Here is a 14,927-nt window from a genome sequence, read left to right on the forward strand (position 1 = left end):
TCTGGTATACAGTAGGCACTTAATAAATGCTTGTTGGCTTTCTGAAGCTCAGGTCTCGCTGTGTTGTTCCCTAAACACAAACAAACCTTCATTGGCTCTCTTTCATGGACATAAACCCATTTAGGCCAGCATTTGAGATCCTGAGATGATCATAATTCCAACCTACCTTTGTTGCTTTTCACAGACTATATATTCCAGCCAAAGTGGACTGTTTGCTGTGATACAATTCTTTTTTTTCCCAGCAAGCATAGTTCAATTTATTTCTTGTTTATTTAAAAACCAAACCAAACAAACAAACGTGTATCTATGTGGTGGCCACTGCAGTTGCCTGGGGCCTCTGGACAGATATACTAGCATGCGTCTTTACAAGATGTGATGGTCGGTGGATTCCCAATAGGGAGACTTGGCAAACACGCAGGTCTGAGGTTAGGTTACTGTATGTTCTGGAGATGGCATCAAAGGTAGCGTTAGCCAAGTTGCCCAGAGTGGCGGGACAGCCCTCGAAGAAGGGTAGCAGTCATCAGTTCCAGCCATCATCAGGAGCTTCTTAGGCACAGGAGCTGAGACAGTGCCAGTACCTCTCAGGACAGGAACCAGGCACACCAAAACTGAGCCACAACTCCCTGTGACCTTGCAGGGCATGGCATGAGGCTTGCCATCCTCGTTCCCCCAGTAGCCGTGTCTCATAGGAATGATGGACAGCTTGACCAGAATGATAACATCACAAATAGCTGTGGGCACTTCCTTGGAGCGCTTGACACCCAGGCCAACATGGTCATCATAGTTGCCAATGACCACAAACACTTTGAGATTGATGCATTGTCCAGCTCTAATTTGTTTATGAACAGGCATGCTCTTCAGAGCTTCAGCTTTCAATGAGGGCCCCAGGAAGAAATCTATGATCTCATACAAGATAGATCTCCAAAAACTTGATCTTCATGCCCTTGACCAGCCCGCCCAGCTTAGTGACAGGAACCTACTCCTTGTTTTTGGCCTTTTCTGCCATGGCCCTGCCTTCAACCATAGCCCAACCTCAGCCTCTACCTCAGCCCTGACTGCCAAAACCACATGGGAGCCACCTCAGCCTCAGGCTCTAGAGCCCTCCTCCCCCTCCCCCGGCAGCACCAGGGTATCTTCCACAATTTAGAATTCACTAGGAGTAGAAGCATCGATACAAACTTAACATTGCATCTCCTACCTGTGTACAGTAACCCAAGCTATCTTCCATGCCTAGAGCCCTCCCCCTCTTCATCAACACCTTTCAGAATCTTTATTTTCCTTCACAGCTCATCTTAGGTACAGCCTCCTCCATGAAAACAGTTGGTAGTATTTCTTCCCTCTGCAAATTGCCTTACATATCTATGTACATGTTATAATCACCTACTAGAATACAAACTTCTTGAAGGCAGGAGCTATTTTGTTTCTACAATGTCAGGTGTTTAATAAATAGTTGTTGAATTGTCCAATTTAATTGAGTGTCTTTACACACGGAGCTTTATCTTATTTGAATACCTCATGGTATATTCCAAATTGCCTGTCTTTTAAGACTTCCCTAAGATGAAATGAGTCTGAGGGGCAGCTAGGTGGCGCAGTGGATAAAGCACCAGCCATGGATTCAGGAGTACCTGAGTTCAAATCCGGCCTCAGACACTTGACACTTACTAGCTGTGTGACCCTGAGCAAGTCATTTAACCCTCATTGCCCTGCAAAAAACCAAAAACCAACAAACAAAAATAAAATGGGGATTGACATGATTTGTGATACATGTGACTTTCACATTGACACAGAATTGTTATCAATTAGATGACTCAGAGGTCATCTCACCCAAACCATAGCTAAAAGGCAATGCCCTCTGCAGAATTCTCAACAAGTAGTCATCCAGTTAAACCTTGATGACCTCCAGTGATGGAGAGCCCACGATGGCCCCAGGCAGTCCATTTATTCCACTTTTGGTCTGTTCTATCAAGAAGTTTTCCTTCCATCAAACCTAAATCTGTCAACCTCTATTTTCTCCATATTGCTCCTAGTTCAGTCCTCTGGGGCCAAGCAGAACCATTTCAGATCCCTCCTTCATATGACAGTCGCACAAATACTCAAAGATAGCTGTCACTATCTCCTTAAGCCTTCTCTTCTCCAGACTAAACAATACCACTTTCTTTGAGCCATCCTTATATGCCATGGTTGTTAGTTTTTCATTATCATAGTCACTCTTCCCAGAAGGGCTCCAGTTTGGAAATACTATTCCTAAAATTTAGGACTCAGAACTAAACATGATGTTGCAGATATGGTTTGATCAAGACAGAGGACAATAGGAGAACCACTTCCCTCATTCTTCTTCTTCTTCTTCTTCTTCTTCTTCTTCTTCTTCTTCTTCTTCTTCTTCTTCTTCTCTTCCTCCTCCTCCTCCTCCTCCTCCTCTTTCTCCTCCTCCTCTTTCTCCTCCTCCTTCTCCTTCTTCTTCTTCTCTCTCTCTCTCTCTCTCTCACTCTCTTTCTCCAGGGCAATGAAAGTTAAGTGACTTGCTCAGGGTCACACAGCTAGTGTCAAGTGTCTGAGGGCAGATTTGAATTCAGGTCTTCCTGAATCCAGGGCCAGTGCTTTATCCACTGTGCCATCTAGATGCCCCCTCATTATTCCTCTCTTAATTCAGCCTGAGATTGAATCAATTTAGGGATAGGGGTTGTATATTTCAAGGTTGACCTATATTGAGCTTGCAGTCCACTAAAACCCACAGGTTTAGTGGGATTTTTAAAATATAAACTGTTTTTAGCCATGCTTTCATCCTATACTTAAGCAGTTGATTTTTTTGACCCAAAATGTAAGCCTTTGTTTTAATCTTATTAAAGTTCATATTAGATCTGACCCAAAGTTCTACCTTGTTAAGATCCCTATGTATAATCCTTTTGAGTGATTTCGACCTGGCATAAGAAAGACATTTATTTGTAAAACTAAATGATTCTTTGTCTCATGTATCATCCAATTCCGTTTCTTTCTGTGACACTGTTGCCCATCCAAGTTGATAACCAGGATGGTGGTAGATGTCTCATACTCTAACAGCATGTAGAACCACATGAATCAGGGCTTGGGGGAGTTTAAATTCAGACTGAAATATCTTGGTATTTAACAATGGTGAGAAAGGACATGGCTTGAAAACCAGAGAACTTACAGTTAAATGTGTCACTGAGTGTTCTTTTAAAAGGAAGCTTACATTTTAGGCAGATTTCATTCTGCTATCCTCTTTGACAACTTAAAATTGTCCATATAGGAAAGGACTGGATCTGAATTCAAATCTGGCCTCAGATACTTCCTAGCTGTGTGACCCTCAGCAAGTCACTTAACCTAAGTATGTCCCAGTTTCCTCATCTATGAAATGAGAAAATTACAGCACCTAGTGCCCTGAGTTGTGTCCCAGGCTTGTTGTAAAGAAAAAAAAATGAGATAATATTTATATAGCACTTGGCAAACCACAAAGCACAATATAAATGTTGTTGTCATTGTTGTTTGCTACATTTTTTAAAAGACAGGGCTATTAGAAGCAAACAGAAACTTAATAGAGACAGATCTTCTTTATTGAGAGGTTGGAATAAATGAATAGAAATTATGACAACTTTGGGGATTTGAGGCTGTATCTCTGAAAGAGATAATCTAAGGACAATGGTAATGGTTCAAGCAAAGAAATGGAAGACAGAAGTGCTGAGTTCTGGAGCACCAGTCACTGGTCGCAGGGAAACTCACTGTCATTCATTCAAATAATTTTACATTTATAATGCCGTAACCAAAATAAAGTCGAGTTATTCCTCTCTCTCTCTCTCTCCATAGGCAGCCTTGGTAAACAGTCTTACTGCCAGCAATAAAATTACAGCTAATTACAGCTGGAAAGACCCTCAGAGCTCATTTGGACCCACTCCCTCATGTCTGAGACTCAGAGAGCTGAAGCAGCTTGTTAAAGGCTGCTCGTCAAAGCAGTGGTATGGCCAGGGGTCAAGGTCAGGTCTTCGGACTCTGTCTCCTGACACCGTCCCCTACACCACACTTCCTCTTCACATGGAAGAAGAGAGCTGAGTTTGTATTTGTGTGAATGGACCGATTAATTAACTAAAAATGTATTGAACACCTGCTCTGTGCCTAGAACGATAAGATATTTGAATTGGTCACCCACTATGTTGCTCACCTGTGCCCCCACTCTCTGCACCACAGTCAACCTGCCTTGCTAGATGGAGCAGTCCAACAAGGCTTCACAGAGGACATAGGATTTGAATTGGGATGAAATCCATGACTGGACTATGACTCTGAAAGGGCATACCTTATTCCAAAGAAACAGGATAGGTGAAAGGGAGGAGTGTGGAGTGGAGCATTATATATTAAGAATGTGAGGAAATCCAGGAACCAGAGAGAAGAAGATGATAGAAAGTATTTGGGCAGAGGTCAAGGGAAAGAGAAACAGAAGTAATTTTTCTCATTAGAGTATGCCACAGACCACTTGGACAAAAGAGGAACAAATGAGAAGTTTGGGAATCTCCCCCATGCTAGAACACAAGCCTACCATGAGACATGATATAGTAGTGCTAGAGGACTTCAGTTATCCAGACATCTGCTGGGGTTCTCTTTCTGCCAAAATAAGAACAACTAATAATTTCTTGACTTGCCCTAGTGATAATTTCTTCCTTCAAAGGTAGAGGAACCAACATTGGGAGATTCCATGATGGATTTGATTCTCACTAACAAGGAGGTCCTGGTTTCTGGGGTAGAAAAGATGGGAACCATTGGGGGAAGTGATCATTCTATCTAATGTAATAGAGAATATGTAATAGAAAAACAGGAAATCTGGATACAGTCTGACACTCTAGATTTGAGGAAAGCAGATTTCAAAAGGTTCAATGAAAAGATAGGATTACATAGAGTAAAATGCTTCAGGGGAAGCCAACCTCGGAGAGAATTTTGAAGACACAAAAAAAGAGAAAATGATTTCATTGAAGAGGAAAAGGAGGATTTGTCTGAAGAGAGTGATGTGGATACACAGAGAACTCACCAACCAACTGAGATTTTAAAAATAGATGTACAGAAGATGGAAACGAGGCCAGGTAACAGAGGATAAATATAAGAGAATGACATGGTCCTGTAAAAATAGTGCATTAGGATTTCTAAAGCTCAGAATGAGCTAAAGTTGGTGTGGGAAGTTAAGAACAATAAAAAGGGGGGGGTTGTTTTAGCTATGTTGTGAGAAAACAGAGGATCAAAGAAGAGGGAAGATCTTTGCTTGGTTGAATGGGAAAATGATAACTATCAGAGATGATCAGTTCATAATTGTTTCTGTTTTCTCTGGAAAGGAGACCTTTTTTACTGGTCATGATTGAAGAAAGATGACTAATAGGTCATTGATACCAAAGGGAAATAAAGAAATATTAAAAGTACCTCTAACTGCTCTTGATGCATTAAGATCATCAGGACTGGATGAATTAGCTCCTCTGATGCGAAAAGAACCTGCCGCTGAGATTGCCGAGACACTGTCAATGATATTTGAAAGACTCTGGAAAACAGGAAAAGTACCATAGGCTTGGAGAAGGGTAAATTTTCCAGTTTTCCAAAAAGGGAAGAGAAAAGAATTTCAAACTATAGGCATGTGAGCTTTGGATAAAGTACCTCATAAGATTCTTGTGGAGAAGATGGAGATATATAGATTAGATGATAATACAATCAGTTGGATTCACAACTGGTTGGATGGCTGAATTCAAAGAATAGTTGTAAACAATTCAATGTTAACTTGGCAGGAGGTCTTCAGTGGATTGCCCCAGTAATCAGTGCTTGGCCTTGTTCTATTCAGCATTTTTATCAATGATTTGATTAAAGACAAAGATGTATGCTCATCAAATTTGCAAATGACACAAAGCCAAGAGGGAGAGCTAACACAAAGGATGACAGAGTCAGGATCCAAAAGAATCTTGGCAGGCGGGAACATTGAGTTGAATCTAATATGATGAAATTTTAAAAGCAATAAATGTAAAGTCCTGTACTTGGGTACAAAAAATCAACTTTCACAAATATGAGCTAAGGAAAATAGGGATAGACAGCAGTTGTTCTGAAAAAGATATAGGAGTTTTAGTGGACTGCAAGCTCAATATGAATCAACAGGGTGATGTGGATACCAAAAAAGTTAATGCAAGTCTTGGTCTGATTTAAGAGGGGCATAGCTTCCAGAAATAAGGAGGTGAATTTTGCCTTGGTCTGTTCATCTGGAACATTGTTTAAGAAGGCTATTAATAAAAAAGAATGTTATTAATAAGCCACAGAGTATGCAGAGAAGAGCAACCAGCATGATGAGGGGCCTTGAATCTATGGCCTACGAGAATCAGTTGACAAGAGCAGGGTATATTTAGCCTAGAGAAGAGAAGATTCAGGGGGGAACATGATCATGGTCTTCAAGTATGAGAAGTATTTTCGTGTGAAGAAAGGAGTACACCAGCTTTGTCTGGCCTCAAAGAACAGAGGCAGGAGCAAAGGATGGAAATTACAGATTGGCACGGAAATTAGTCTGAGGTGTGCAGGGAATAGGGAAGGAGACTGTCCTAGCTGAAGTGGAGCCTTAATATCAGAGTGTAGCTGAAGATAAAGGGAGGTAAGCTCAGGTTAGTGGGGATTTTAAAGCTGGGGCAGAGGATGTGGTGATGATAGAAAGCAAAATGATAAAACACTCTGGCTTGTAGAGAGGAACAAACTGTGACCTCACCAAGAGCTGCTCTCCACATCTGACTGGATGTGGGAAACAATAGGGAGCCATTATCACTGCTTAAACCAGGGAATGACATGATGAGGATAGGAGAGAAGCTCCCCATAACGTTGCATATAAAACACACCAGAGAAACAGCTCATCTTTTGTTAAAGGTTTTCTGGGAAGGAAAATCCCTACCCCTCTGTCCACATCCCATTCCTGTGCTTAGCATCATGATCTAGGCCTTATACCCTTCACTCCCAGTCCAGACTTTCTACTCAGGTGAATAACAGTTTGTATGCACGTGTGTGTATACACACACACACATAGAGAGAGAGTTACACACACACACACACACACACACACACACATATATGTTGAATGCAAAGCTCTTGGAGTTAGCCCAATCCCCTGGTTAGTTTCTAGACTGATGGTGGAGTCTCCTTCAGAGAGATGGATAAAGGATCACTTGTCCTTAGCAAAGTCAGCACCACTTTCTGTGGATAACTCCAGAATGCGCCCCAAGCAAGCTTGGTTCTTCTCTCAATGAGAATGGTTTCTGGGAGACAAGACGGCTTTTTGAAAAAAAATTTTAAAAGAGATTCTAAGTCTGTTTTGGACACCGGATAATTAGTTGTCATAAAAGCCAGAATTTTTCATGAAGCTGTTTGAATTTGTTTTCCCTTTAAAGACTAGTGTTCAAAACAAAGCTAGCTTCCCATTTGGCTGCTGCTGAATACAGAGAGAGCAATGAACCCTCGATGAGGTCGCAGTTTGTTCCTAGCTACAACCAGTGTTTTATCATTTTGCTTTCTATCATCTAGATAGCAAAACAGAAGCTCTGAATTTCCACATCTGCATTTTTAAATTGGGGGTGGAGGGTTTGGAAGGAGGCGATGAGCAAAGGGGGAGAAGAAGGAAATTGAAGAGAAGACAAAGGAGTTTGACAATTTCAAATGGCATTTCATTATGCATTCATTCTATCCTCCAAACCTGATCCAGGAGAGGCAAGCTTTCCCAGGGTAATTAGACTAGGGCGTGCAGGATGGCGGATAAACGCTTAAGAAGAAAGCTGTGTTCGAAAAGTGTTGGAAACTTAGCATGGAGAAGGCCTCCTAACAATGTTCCCAACCTTCGAAAGCTTCACTTCTCTTTGAGAGGAGCAGCTTAGTGTGGGAGAAGGCGTGGGAGTGGGTCCCAGAATAGCTGGGATACCTGTCTTGAGCTACATCTCTGACTTAGAATCTTGGAGCCCATCTCTGAGCCAAAGGTGTAAGGTAGAAGACTCTCTCTTTTTCCTTCTCATGGTGTCATTCGACTCTTTCTTCTCCCTCCCTCCACTCCCCCTCCCCCACTAACCTCCCAGGCAACTTTTCCTTCTCGATGTCACTGACATCCATCCCTTCCTTTCCGTTCCCACTGTCACCACTGTAGTGCAGCACCTCATCATTTCACATCTAGATCATTACAGTACCTTCTTAATTGATCTCTCTACTTCTCATCTCTTAATATTCCCTCTCCCATCCCATCTTGAAATGCACAACTGCCAGAGTCATCTTCCAAAAACACTGTTCAAAATCTTAGGCAGCTCCAGATACCTAAAGGATGAAATCTAAACTCCCCAGCCTGACTTCCAAAGCCCCACCCTACCTTTATAGCCTTATCTTTCTTTAGTTCCCCTATTTTAATCCTTGCTCTCATCCCTCAGTCTACTCCTTGCCGCAGCCCGAGCCCCCCCCCCCACAAAGGACTTGCACATTCCCTCTATGATACTCATATACACACTGCCACTCCCACTGCTACCATTGGAAATAATCTTCCTCCTTTCAGTCCCAGTCCTACATTCAGAGGACCCAGGGTAAGTCACTTCCTTTTTATAGGTCTCACTTTTCTATAAAATGAGATTAAACTAGACCACCTCTAAGGTCTCCCCCAGCCCTAGGTCAATAATCCTGTGAACTCAAACTCTAGCTCTATATAAAGACTTCTCTAACCACAGCAAGTCACTGATCTTTCCATCCTTAGAACCCTTCTGTTTTAAATGCCCTACCACTCATCAGGCACCTTGTACAATCTGCTTTGTATTGTTAGTTATCTTGAATGCTCATAGGATTTGTCTTCTCACTTTTTACTTGTAGCTTCTTGAAGGCAGAGACTTTATCACATCTTGTTTATCTTTGTATTTTCTGTGGTGCCTACTAAAGTACTATTACCCATAGTCATAGCCCGATAAGTATTGAATTGATTCGTGTTTTCACTTGAAAGTATATAGACTTTGCTCCTTAGATTAAACCCTAGGAGGGCAAGGACTGAGAACGTTCATATTTTAAGCAACGCCTGAAGCCCGGCTAGTAAACACAAATAAAAAAAGATGCCAAGATAGAATTTAAGTAGGATTTAGGGCCTAAATAGACCTCAGTGATCACTTAATGTAAGCCCTTCATTTTACACATAAGAAAACTGAGAACCAGGACTTCCCTAAGATCTTATGGGGAGCATCGGACTGAGATGCTTAGCACTGTCATCCAACTTCTAGGTGGAACATTCAGTCATTCATTCAATAAGCACGTATTAGGTGAATGCTGTATGCCAGGAACTGAACATTAGGGGTATAAAGACAACAAATGAAACAGTCCTTACCCTCCAGGAAATCACATTGGGGGGGGGGCGGGGAGAGACAATATGTGCAGAGATACCGATATCTAAAGTAAATACAAAGTAATTTGGAGGAGACAAAAGTGCCCGCTGATAATGGGGACAATTGGAAAAGGCCTCATGTAGGAGATGGCACTTGAACTGAGTCTTGAAGGGAGCTGGGTCTGTGGTAAGAGGACTGATGACAAGGATGTCTCAACCTGCCCAGGAATTGACTTTGAGTACGGCAGAGGTGTGCAAAGTTCTCAGCCTTACTCCCTCTTCCTGAGTCATCAAAGTCCAGTGGCAGGACAAAAGTCAGGACAATTGGCTCTAGCCTGAGATGCAGTGGAAGACCTTGAGTCTTTGATATCTGACCAAGCTCTAAGCACTTCACAGCACCTGCTTCAGCTGCCTTCATGGCTGTTGGAACAAATTATTCTCATCCTCCCATTCCGCCAGGGAGGGATCCCAGGAGGCAAAGATAAGAAAGGAATGCATTGCAGCTAGGGGGACAGAGTGTGCAAAGGCATGGGGGCAGGGGATGGACAAAGACAAGTAGGCCAGAGGAAGCTGAGACCCAGGGAGGTTAAGTGATTTGCCAAGATCACAGGACTACTAGATAGAAAAGCCAGGATCTCCCCTCGCCCCAGCCCAGATCCTCTGACTTCAAACCAATTCCAAACCCAGTGCTCTTTCTGTTGTGCCACCATTTGTCACAGCACACCTGGCCAGATGCTTGAATACATAGGTCTACACTCCCTGTAGATTCACAGGGAAAAAATGCAGAGGATGAGATCACTGTGATACTAGTCTCTCCAAGTTCCCTTCCTGCTGAAGCAAAAATGAATGACACTGAGGAGGGACAAGCATTGGAGCCCACTGGACAGCTGTGATCCACATCACCCCAGAGGTCTCATGTGAAGCTGCATTCTAATGATTTGGTCAGCAAGTATTCAGTTAGTGTCCACTATGAGAGGCTCTTGTGCCATAAGGGAAAGGAGGAGGTAAGACACACATCCTGCCCTCCAACAGCTTGCAATAGGCTCAAAGTAGGTTTCAGTGGTTCTGCTATATTTTCCTCTTCTGCACCAAACTGACTTATCTGATACTTCTTCAAAAAAGGCCATGATTTCCTGGTGGGTGCCAAAGTCTCGTGGCTTCCCACCAAGACATGGCCAAGAGCAAAAGGCTCAGTTAAAGACACCACTTCTCGATTGCCTTATGACACAGCACCATTACCGTCCAAAGGCTTTGCTGTATGTTATGCCTTAAGACTTCCAGCAGTTTGCAGAACAGCCTACTGTGCAAGACTCTCCCTAGAGACATACACAACACAAGAGAGTGCAGACACAGATATGAGGAAGGTCACCTGGGCCTTCAGAGCTACATGCAGAAGTCTCATCTGGATATATTGTTCTCCCTCCAGATGGCAAGTCAGTTCTGTAGCCAGCTCCAGCTTACTAACTGTAGCCCAGAGTCTTGTGCTCATCTGCTTTGTAGATTATTTACAGGCAGAATCAGAAGGGAAGAGGCTGGTGCCTCCATCAGGGTTATTGGCATCAGCTGTTGTCTTCCTGCCCCACAAATCAGCTGCCCTGCCTTTCAGATTGTGCTGACAACTCTCACGCTCCCTGAACACATAGAATTATCACTCCTCCACATTTTGATAGACAACCATCATGAGTTGCTATGGACTCCACACTTAGCTAGTCTGTTCCTTGGACAACAGAAATGGAGGTCATTAGGTACATATTTGAAGCCATTCTCACTTGATAGGGACTGCCAGAGTATAGACTTCATTGACTTGGCTTTTGACCAAGGTTCACTATGCCACCCTGTTGGGGCATCAGAGGAGGAGGACATTATGGGAGGACAAATGATGATATTGTTGAAGTGTGGCCCAATAGCCTTGATGGGCAAAGGCAAATGGCTGTCTTTTCCACAAGTCACTATAACAGAGACCTGCTGAGTATGCACATTTTTCTTTTTATATAAAAAAACCCAAGAGAAATCATTATAACTAGCCCTCAAATTCACAACAGAGAGAGGATGTGGCTTCTCTGAAATCATCTACGTAAGTAGAGCAGTGGGACATCTTTGTCCAAAGATGCAGTCAGTCCTTGGCTCCAACGCTAAAGACTGCTGCTAACTAATACATCCAGGAGCTGGAGAAAGGAACAAAATAACAGCTTGAGGGGGCAGCTAAGTGGTGCAGTGCATAGAGCACTGGCCCTGGATTCAGGAAGACCTGAGTTCAAATCCGGCCTCAGATACTTGACACTTACTAGCTGTGTGACCCTGGGCAAGTCACCTAACCCTCATTGCCCTGCAAAAAAAAAAAAGAAAAGAAAGAAAAGAAATAACAGCTTGAAGCGTTGGAAGGAGTGTTCAATATGGAATAAGAGGACGTTGAGAGGATCGCACTTCAGCCACCTGTAACCTATGTGAATATGGGCAAGTCTTCTAATCTCCAAGAGCCTCAGTTCCTCATCCACAAAATAAGAGCATTGGGGAGATAAATTCTAAGGCCTTTCTCAGCTCTCACTCTGACCCTGAAGGAGCAGTCCAATGGGGCAAACTTCTCCGCTAAGGGTGTGACTCCTGGGAAGCACGGGAGGACTGAACTCCCACAAGACTGTAGGATCGTATGGATATAGTTCTGAAGGAGAACTTAGAGACCATCAAGTCCAACCCTTTCACTTCACAGCTCAAAAAGCTAAATTACTTGCCTAGGATCACACAGCTAGTAAGTGTCTAAGACAGAATTTTAACTTAGGTCTTCCTGACACCAAGCCCAGTATTCCATTCACTAAATTCCCCAACTGCCTAAGATAGAGAATGCTAAAGACAGGAGCAAGTAAGAATCAAAACAATAATATCACTAGTTATTTACCTTCCAAAGAGATTTCATATCTGTTGTCTCCCTAAATCTTTTCTGGTCTGCAACTAAATCCAACAAACATCCATCAATCACCTGATATGTGCAAGGCACTACTAGATACTGGGGACATGGGGACAAACTGAAAAATAGATTCTTCCCCTAATGAATTGATATTCCTCATTCTCCCTCACACACCCCACCCACCATTTTATTTTGTACCTCTCTGATGCACTTACCATGTAGCACTGGGTAGTATTATATAATATTGTGAGATACACACACACACACACACACACATACATATATATTTATATTTATATATATTGTGTTGTTTTTCAGTCATATCTGACTCTTCATGACCCCACTGGGGATTTTCTTGGCAAAGATACTGGAGTTGTTTTCCATTTCCTTCTCTAGCTCATTTTACAGACGAGGAACTGAGGAACTAGGGAGTGTGTGAGGTCAGATTTGAACTCAGGTTCTTCTGACTCCAAGCCTGGTACTCTATCTACTTCATCTTCTAGTTTCATATGCATGTTATATTATTTATATATTTATACAGATACATATAATGTAAATGGTACATATCATATTCTCCTACTAGACTGAGCTGGGGGAAGGGATAGGAACCATAGCTTCCTTAAAGTTTTTATCTCCCTCTGTAACTAGCACAATGCTCTGTCCATTGTAGGCATTCAATAAGTAGAACATTGGATCATAGAATGAGAGCTGAAAGGACCCTGGGAGTCATCTATTTTACAGATAAGAAATCCAAGGCCTCATGAGGTGACATGCCCTATGTCACACAGCCAGGAAGTGTGAGAGATGGCATTTGAGCCAACTCTGACACTAAGTCTGGCACTGTTTCTTCTATGTGGTGCTGAATGAATGAGTATTGCTGTGTCAGAGTTGGGGCACATACCCCCACCTGGCCCAGACACAGGATTTTCACTTTACAGAGGAAGAGACCAATACCCAGGGAAATTATCAGTTTGTGGCTTAGCAAGTTAGTGGTCGAGCTAGAACTAGAGCCTAGGGGGCCTGTGGGCCTAGCGCTGGGGCCACCCTCCCCCGGGGACTAGGGTGTGGGGTAGTTTCCAGACGACCATCTGGGTTTTGGATCGTCCATGACTAAGGAGCATGCCTGGTGGGACTGAGCAGAGGTTTGCTTTTTACACTTTGAGAAGTTAAAGGTCAGGAAATCGCATCTCCTTGAGTCACCAGCACACTTTCACACATTCTTCAGAAGCCTGGGTGGGAAAGAAAAGCCACCCACAGGCAGCTGATCGCTTTTTAAACCTCTCCTCCAGTTTCCTCACCCTCTTTCGGAGGGCCCTCGGTACCCAGTGACATATAGCTGTTTCCTCCCTGTCCTGCGTCAGCCTTTTCTTCTCCTAAAGCTTCGTGCCAAAAATACCTCGAGCGGTGCTCCACTGGCTCCTGGCTTTTTTTTCTATGTATCTTGCCCCACCATTTGTCTTACAGGGTTCCTCCCCCCTCCAAACTTTCTATTGATTCTGCCACTTTGTAGGAGGAGCCACAGAGGCAACACCTTTCATCTTCTCGCTCTCAGAGATTGTTTGGCGTGCCAGGTATTTGATGGGATGAGGATTGCAGTCGTAAAGGACTGAAAATCTTTATGTGATCAAAGGATCCTGTCCTCTACCAGGAGTTCAGAGAGGGAGTAGTGACTGGGACAAATAAAGCTCCTGAGGGAGGCGGGGGACTGATGAATGCTTATCTCGAGAGGCCAAGCACAAAGAGGTTGTTGGAGACAGAGTTGAAGGTACTCGAGGAGATTCAAAAATATGCTTCAAAGGCCTGAAAGTCTGTGGGTCATAAAGAAAGGACTCTGGGTAATATCTGCTCTTAGAAAATTCACAAATTGTACTTCTGTACATCCACTTTCAGATATCCAGACATCAGTTTTATGGTTTCATAAAAAGTCTTTTGCCTTCATTGACTGTGTTGGGCTAGGGAAGTGTTGTCTGAGCTCCCTGGTACTATATGACTCTTATAATATGGACACAAGATGATAGAGATCGAAGAGTTCAATACCCTCTTTCTACAGATGGGGAAACTGAAAGTAAGAGTGGGAAGGTGACTTGCCCAAGGTTCCTGGGCCTTGACTGCAGAATTCAGCCTCTGGAGGAAGATCATTTCAGACAGTGGGGTTGGGCGTGGGAGAGGGAGTGTGAAAAAGCACCAAAGCAGGATTGTGCACATCATTTTAGAAAGCAATGAGTAGATCAGGGGAGCCAGAGCAAGCATTAGGCTAGGGCATTAGTGGAAGATAGGGCTGCAAAGATTGGGACTTCGAGAGTCAGGCTCAAGTTACGCAGCAGTCTTAGGAAAAGCAAATGCAGTGCCTTGGAACACATCATTACACCAGCACTGAGGCCCTTTTGTGGAAATAACCTGGAGCCTGTGTTTTCTACTTGAACACTGGTTAAGTGTGGAGCTGAGATTGTGGAAGATCCACTTTAGGAAACATATTGACCAAAGCAGTAGGCACCTAACCCTGCGAAGTATTCATTCCCTTTCTACAACTGGACCATGAGACTCCCTGCCTACTAGAGGAGGAGGTTCAGCACCCTTGTCCAAAAGAAACAGCTACATGGACTCTCAGGGGCAGGTCAGCGACTCTTATAGTAATGCCCTTAAATGAGTAAAATGACACACCCTCAGTTAAGTGTCAGAGGT

The 14,927-nt window shown here is 43.3% G+C and overlaps 1 pseudogene; it reads right to left on the reverse strand.

Annotated features, from left to right (window-relative positions):
- Positions 1-304: 304 nt before the first annotated feature.
- Positions 305-8,106, reverse strand: LOC122738952 (annotated as a pseudogene).
- Between the last annotated feature and the right edge of the window lie 6,821 nt (positions 8,107-14,927).

The sequence above is a fragment of the Dromiciops gliroides genome, chromosome 2 (genome assembly GCF_019393635.1).
Source record: "Dromiciops gliroides isolate mDroGli1 chromosome 2, mDroGli1.pri, whole genome shotgun sequence".
Taxonomy (NCBI): Eukaryota; Metazoa; Chordata; class Mammalia; order Microbiotheria; family Microbiotheriidae; genus Dromiciops; species Dromiciops gliroides.